A 6,520-nucleotide genomic window follows, 5' to 3' on the forward strand; every position below is an offset into this window, starting at 1 on the left:
CACAGTGACAACTTTCATATACGTCATTCACTTTACATTCAGGACCCACCTTCCCGCTCCTGCTCCCTGCAGCTCTAATCCATTTCCTTGGAAAGCCTTCTCCCACCTTCTTGTTCCATACCCACCCATTTATGAGTCACGTATCTCCATAAAATCTAGGATCCTCAAATGAGGAAAACCGTGCTGTTTGTCTTTCTTCGTCTGACTCATTTTATTTAACAGGATAATCTCTAGTTGCATCCATTTTCCTGCAAATGACATCATTTTGTTTTTTTTTTAAATGGCTGAATAAAATTCCATTGCACACACATACCAATAGTCTCTTTATCCAGTCATTTGTTGATAGATGTCTTAGTTATTTTTCTACTACTGTGACCAAGGCAACTTATAGAGGAAAGAGTTTATTTGGAACAAACTATCTTAGACGGTTAGAGTCTGTGACCACGATGGGAGGGAACCTGACTGCAGCCATGCAGGCATGGTGCTGGAGCAGCCCCTGAGAGCTTTCACATTGGCACAACCACCATGAGGCAGAGGGAGAGTGAGAGTGAGCGAAAGAGGGAGGGAAAGAGGGAGGAAAGAGGGAAGGAGAGAGGGACATACCTTCTCCAACAAGTCCACCCTTCCTCCAACAACACCACATTTCCTAACCCTTCCCAAGCAGTTCTAGCACCTGGGAACCAAGCATTCAAACATATGAACCTACAGGGGCCATTCTCATTCAAACCCATGCCATCTAAGTTGATGACGTTTTTCTGTTCTGAAGAGAATTACAAACACACAACTAGGAATGTCTCTGTGGTGTCCTGACTAGGAGTCCTTCAATGTTTACCCAGGAGTGTTAGAACTGTGCCATTTCTGTAGACTCTCTTACCTGCCTAAATTCAATCCGTTGATGACTCACAAGAGACAGTATTCAGTCATTTACACACGTTAATCATCTTGCTCATATCTTATCAGTCTGTGGTTAAACATTGTCAACTTTAGGAAAAGCACTACACTACTGGGAATTTTTTAAAACTTCAACTTCCCTGTGTGTCTATAGGATGACTCTGCCTTTTTTTTTTAATTATTATTATACTTTGTTGTAGAAGCTGTTGAAGAATACAAATGAGTGGGGAAGAGAAGAAAGGAGGAAGCAGGGGGGGAAGAGGGAGAAAGACTCTCAGAACAAGAAGAAAGTCAGTACGCTCAAGACATCATATGGCTAGACAGAGATGAAGGTGTGGCCGTCTACACCATCATAGCCCATGAACCTCGTTTTGGGTAAGGGCCGCCCTAAACGCTGCATGTATTCTAGCCCATTTCATACCTTTTGGAGTTATCCATAGGAGCCTGGCTTACAGATGAGAAGACTGACCTCCACGGAGATCCCCAGCTTGGCAGCGTCATAGCTACACACTGGGGTCTGCCCTGTGTCAGAGCATGTGGTTCTTCCATAGCTGCACATGGCCTCCATGGCAAAGGTTTAAAGCCAGACTGTGACCAGTTGCCAGCTAAATGGATAGAGACATAATCAGTCACAGCATGGAGCAGATTCCAACAGGACTGCTGCTTCCATTTGTTGTGTTTGACTTCCTATTGGGTATAATTCTCATGCTCATAATGTGCTCTGTATAGGAGCAGTTTGCAGACATGTAAAGTGTCTGTCTAGAAACCATGCAGTGTGCGTGCTGTTACGACATCATTATTGATGAGCTCGAACAGTTGTTCTTGACCAATGGGGTCGTGATCCCCCTTGGGGGTTGAATAACCCTTTCATAGGGGTTAAATATCAAATAGTCTATCTATCAGATATTCATAACAGTAGCAAAATTATAGTAGCAACTATAAAAATAATTTTATAGTTGGTGGTCAGCACAACTTGAGAAATTGCATTAAAGGGTCACAGCATTAGGAAGGTTGAAAGGCACTGAGCTAGTGCAAACAATACTGCACCTTGCTACAGGGCCAGGTATAAATAGTAGAATATATTGAATCTGAGCACATTATCTTCACTTTCCAGTTTTGGCTGCCCCACTAGCAAGAAGTAGAAATGGATTGCTGATCATCCAGGACATTCTATAGGAAATCATGAATGTAGCCACATGACCAACATTTACAAGGCTCTAAGAAAGTACATGATAATGTCTTAGGTATCCACAGATGGAAAGGCATAACTTCAGTTTTTGTTTCTATCTGTCATTCTTGATTTCTCCTTCCCATGTTGGATTTGAGTGTGTGTGTGCATGCGTGCATGCATATGTGTGTGTGTGTGTGTGTGTATGTGTTTATGTGCACCTTTTGCATTTAGCTGCTTGAGGAGGAGGAGGCCAGAGGGCATCAGTTTCCCAGGAACTGGAGTTACAGGCAGTTGTAAGCTGACTGATGTGTGTTCTGTGACTGGAACCCCAGGTCTCCTGCAAGAACACTAAGTACTCTTTTGTTCTCTTTTGTTTTGTTTTGTTTTTTTTGATTTGTCCCCCCCCCCCCCCCCGAGACAGGGTTTCTCTGTATAGCCCTGGCTGTCCTGGAACTCACTCTGTAGACCAGGCTGATCTCGAACTCAGAAATCTGCCTGCCTCTGCCTCCCAGAGTGCTGGGATTATAGGCGTGTGCCACCACCGCCTGGCAGTACTATTAACTGTTGAACCATTTCCAGTCCCTCCCTTTCCCATGTTCAGGAGAATGATGTGTACCTCCGAACCATCTGGACTTCCAGTGTGTCCCATTCGTGTGCCCATAGATTCTGAGTTGGGGCACCTGGAAAGGACTGAGTGTGTCTTTCTAACAAGCTCACAAGCTACGCTGAGGCGTCCGGTTCCAGATCCTCACTCTGAGATCACCGATTCCTGGCCATCATGAATTACCAGATGGGGCTCTCTTCCATTGCCGTCTAGACTCGGCTCATCAGACTTGACTTCATGATAAAAAATAGACTTGGTGGTGTTTCTTATAAACGACTAAGCAAGTTTCCTGAAATGCTCACAGCATGACAGTAGACAGGCCTTGATCCTTTTCTTTGTAAGAAAACACTGGCCCACAGATTGAATTGTATTTTTGGAAGATGATAGTGTTGTTAAGCAAAAATTAAAGAGTAAACTCACAGTTTGGCAATGGATAATAAGGAAGGTAAAAATCAAGTTACATTTCTTTCTCTTTCTCATTTGCAATAGAAAGGCACACTACCTCCTGCTTTTAAGCAAGAAAAGTCACACTAAGGCCTTAGCTGCTGAGGGTGAGAGAGAGCAATCTTTGTCTGCAGTAATAACTTTTGGGTTCCGGGATGTGTTCTTTTCTACTGTTAAAAGCCAGGCTGGGAAAGCAAGGGGAAAATGAGGCCCGTGCCTGCTGCGGTATGCATGTAGAGAATATGAGATGCCTGAGAGACCAGGGGTGCTCATGCACCGTGTACCGTACCCAGGCAAAGCTCATTTCCACCTTGCTCTGCCTATTCAAAGGCATTTTCAAGGCTGCTGATCTTTTCACAGGACCACTAGCTTTTGAGATTTGGCTTTGAAACACCAGTTCTTGACTTAGGTTTGCCTGCTTTGCAAACCATGCTGGCTAATAGTTTGTGTTCCATGAGTTGGAAAACATACCCCCGCCCCTGCATCCCAAGCACCAGTATTAGATGAAGGATGTTTAAGAGATTATTAGTGGGTTAATGTTATTATTGGAGGCAGGGTCTCACTATGTAACCCTGACTGTCCTATGGTAAGGCTAGACTGTGGGAAGGGAGTGCCAGGCTTGAGACAAGTACTTGGAGCCCTCAGGAGCCATGTTCAGTCTCTTTACCCTACAAAGGTTACTGTCTGCATCCTCAGGGGTGGGGCCTGGACTAAAAAGTGCAGCCATCACAAAAAGTATGATTTGTATTTAAAAACGGAAAGAGGCCAAAAGCATGTTCACTCTGTCTGATTTGACAGCTACAATTTTGTATATACTTCAATCCTTCTCCTTTCCCCTCTCCTCCCCAGATCTTCCTCCTTCTCTGTTCCTTCATTGTCAGTGAAGAGATAGGGACTGAACCTAGGGCCTTCAGCATTCTAAGTAAGTGTTCTACCCCTGAACCATGCCTTAAGCTCTATAAGTGATTTCACTAAAATGAGCACAGTAGACAAGATCTGTTTTTTTTATTACATTTTTTTAAATTAGAAATTTGCTTTGTTTACATTTCAAATGGTATCCCCTTTCTGAGTCACCCCTCTGAAAACCCCTTATCCCTTCCCCTTCCCCTGCTCATCCCCACCCCCACCCACAATTTCCTGTCTTGCATTCCCCTATTCTTGGGAATCAAGCCTTCACAGGACCAATGGCCTCTTCTCTCATTGATGTCTGAAATGGTCGTCTTCTGCTACATATGTATCTGGAGCAGTGGGTCCCTCCATGTCTCTTTGGTTGGTGGTTTAGTTCCTGGGAGCTCTGAGGGTACTGGTTGGTACATATTATTGTTCCTCCTGCAGGGCTGCACACCTCTTCAGCTCCTTGGGTCCTTTCTCTAGCTGCTCCATTGAGGACCCTATGCTTATTCTATTAGTTGGCTGTGAGCCATGGATATTTTGATCCACTTTCCAATAAGGATCAAAGTATCCCCACTTTGGTCTTCTTGAGCTTCATGTGGTCTGTGAGTTGTATCTTATGTATTCGAGCTTTTGGACTAATATCCACTTATCAGCGAGTGCATACTGCGTGTGTTCTTTTGTGATTGGGTTATCTCACTCAAGATGATATTTTCTAGCTCCATCAATTTACCTAAGAATTTCATGAATTTATTGTTTTTAATAGCCGAATAGTACTCCATTGTGTAAATGTACCACATTTTCACTATACATTCCTCTGTTGAAGGATATCTGGGTTCTTTCCAGCTTCTGGCTATTATAAATAAAGCTGCTATGAACATAGTGGAGCATGTGTCCTTATTTCATGTTGGAGCAGCCTCTGGGTATATGTCCAGGAGTGGTATAACAGGGTCCTCTGGAAGTGACGTGCCCAGTTTTCTGAGGAACTGCCAGACTGATTTCCAGAGTGGTTTTACCAGGTTGCAATCCCACCAGCAATGGAAGAATGTTCCTCTTTCTCCACATCCTCTCCAGCATTTTCTGTCCCCTGAGTTTTTTATCTTAGCCATTCTGACTGGTGTGAGGTGGAATCTCAGAATTGTTTTGATCTGCATTTCCCTGATGATTAAGGATGTTGAACATTTCTTTAGGTGTTTCTCAGCCATCTGGTATTTCTTGGTTGAGAATTCTTTGTTTACTTCTGTGCCCCATTTTTTTAATCTACAGAGTCAATGCAATTCCCATCAAAATTCCAACAGAGTTAGAAAGAGCAATTTCCAAATTTATCTAGAATAACAAAAAAACCCAGAGTAGCAAAAACTATTCTCAACAATAAAAGAACTTCTGGCGGAATCACCATTCCTGACCTCAAGCTATACTACAGAGCAATAGTGATTAAAAACTGCATTGTACTGGTACAGTGACAGGCAGGTAGATTAATGGAATAAAATAGAAGGCCCAGAAATAAACCCTTACACCTATGGTCACTTGATCTTTGACAAAGGAGCTAAAACCATCCAGTGGGAAAAAAACCAGCATTTTCAACAAATGGTGCTGGGTCAACTGGCAGTCAACATGTAGAGGGATGCAAATTGATCCATTCTTACCTCCCTGTACAAAGCTCAAATCCAAGTGGATCAAAGACCTCCACATAAAACCAGATACACTGAATTTAATAGAAGAGAAAGTGGGGAAGAACCTGAAGCACATGGGCGCAGGGGCACATTTCCTGAATAGAACACCAATAGTTTATGCTCTAAGATCAAGAACTGACAAAGAGACTTCATAAAATTGCAAAGCTTCTGTAAGGCAAAGGACACTGTCAATAGGACAAAACAGCAACCAACAGATTGGGAAAAGATCTTTACCAATTCTACATCTGACAGAGGGCTAATATTCAATATATACAAAGAACTTAAGAAGTTAGACTCCAGAGAACCAAATAACCCTATTAAAAAAGTAGATAAGATCTGAAAATTTATGATCCTCCCTTCTTTTAAGCAGGGAGTGTGGCTGGTATAGTTTCAAACAAACAGTATGACTCTGCTGTAAATGCTTAACTATATTGCACCCCTTCAGCCCTTAGTTTTAACTAGGCATCCCACAGCTAAGGACCTAACACAAAGTCTCCTGGAAAACATTGAGGAAGTCTTCTTTCTATTGAGTAAGGAAATATGAATCAGAGTAATGTGTGGGTAAGGTTATTGTGTCAACTTGACACAAGCTAGAATCAACTTGGAAGGGGAAATAATTCGTCGGATAGATATTTCTTTCATCAGATTGGCCTATAGGCAAACCTTTGGAGCTTTTTTGATAAATGATTGATGTTGGCAGGCTCTGCGATGTGGGAAAGCACTCCTGGGTTGTAGGGATAAGCAAACGGAGGAGGCCACAGGGAGCAGGCCAGTAAGCAGCACTCTTCCATGGTCTCTGCTTTAGTTCCTGCCTGCCGGTTCCTGCTTGATCTTGAGTTCCTGGCT

Source organism: Apodemus sylvaticus, chromosome 3 (genome assembly GCF_947179515.1).
Source record: "Apodemus sylvaticus chromosome 3, mApoSyl1.1, whole genome shotgun sequence".
Lineage (NCBI taxonomy): Eukaryota > Metazoa > Chordata > Mammalia > Rodentia > Muridae > Apodemus > Apodemus sylvaticus.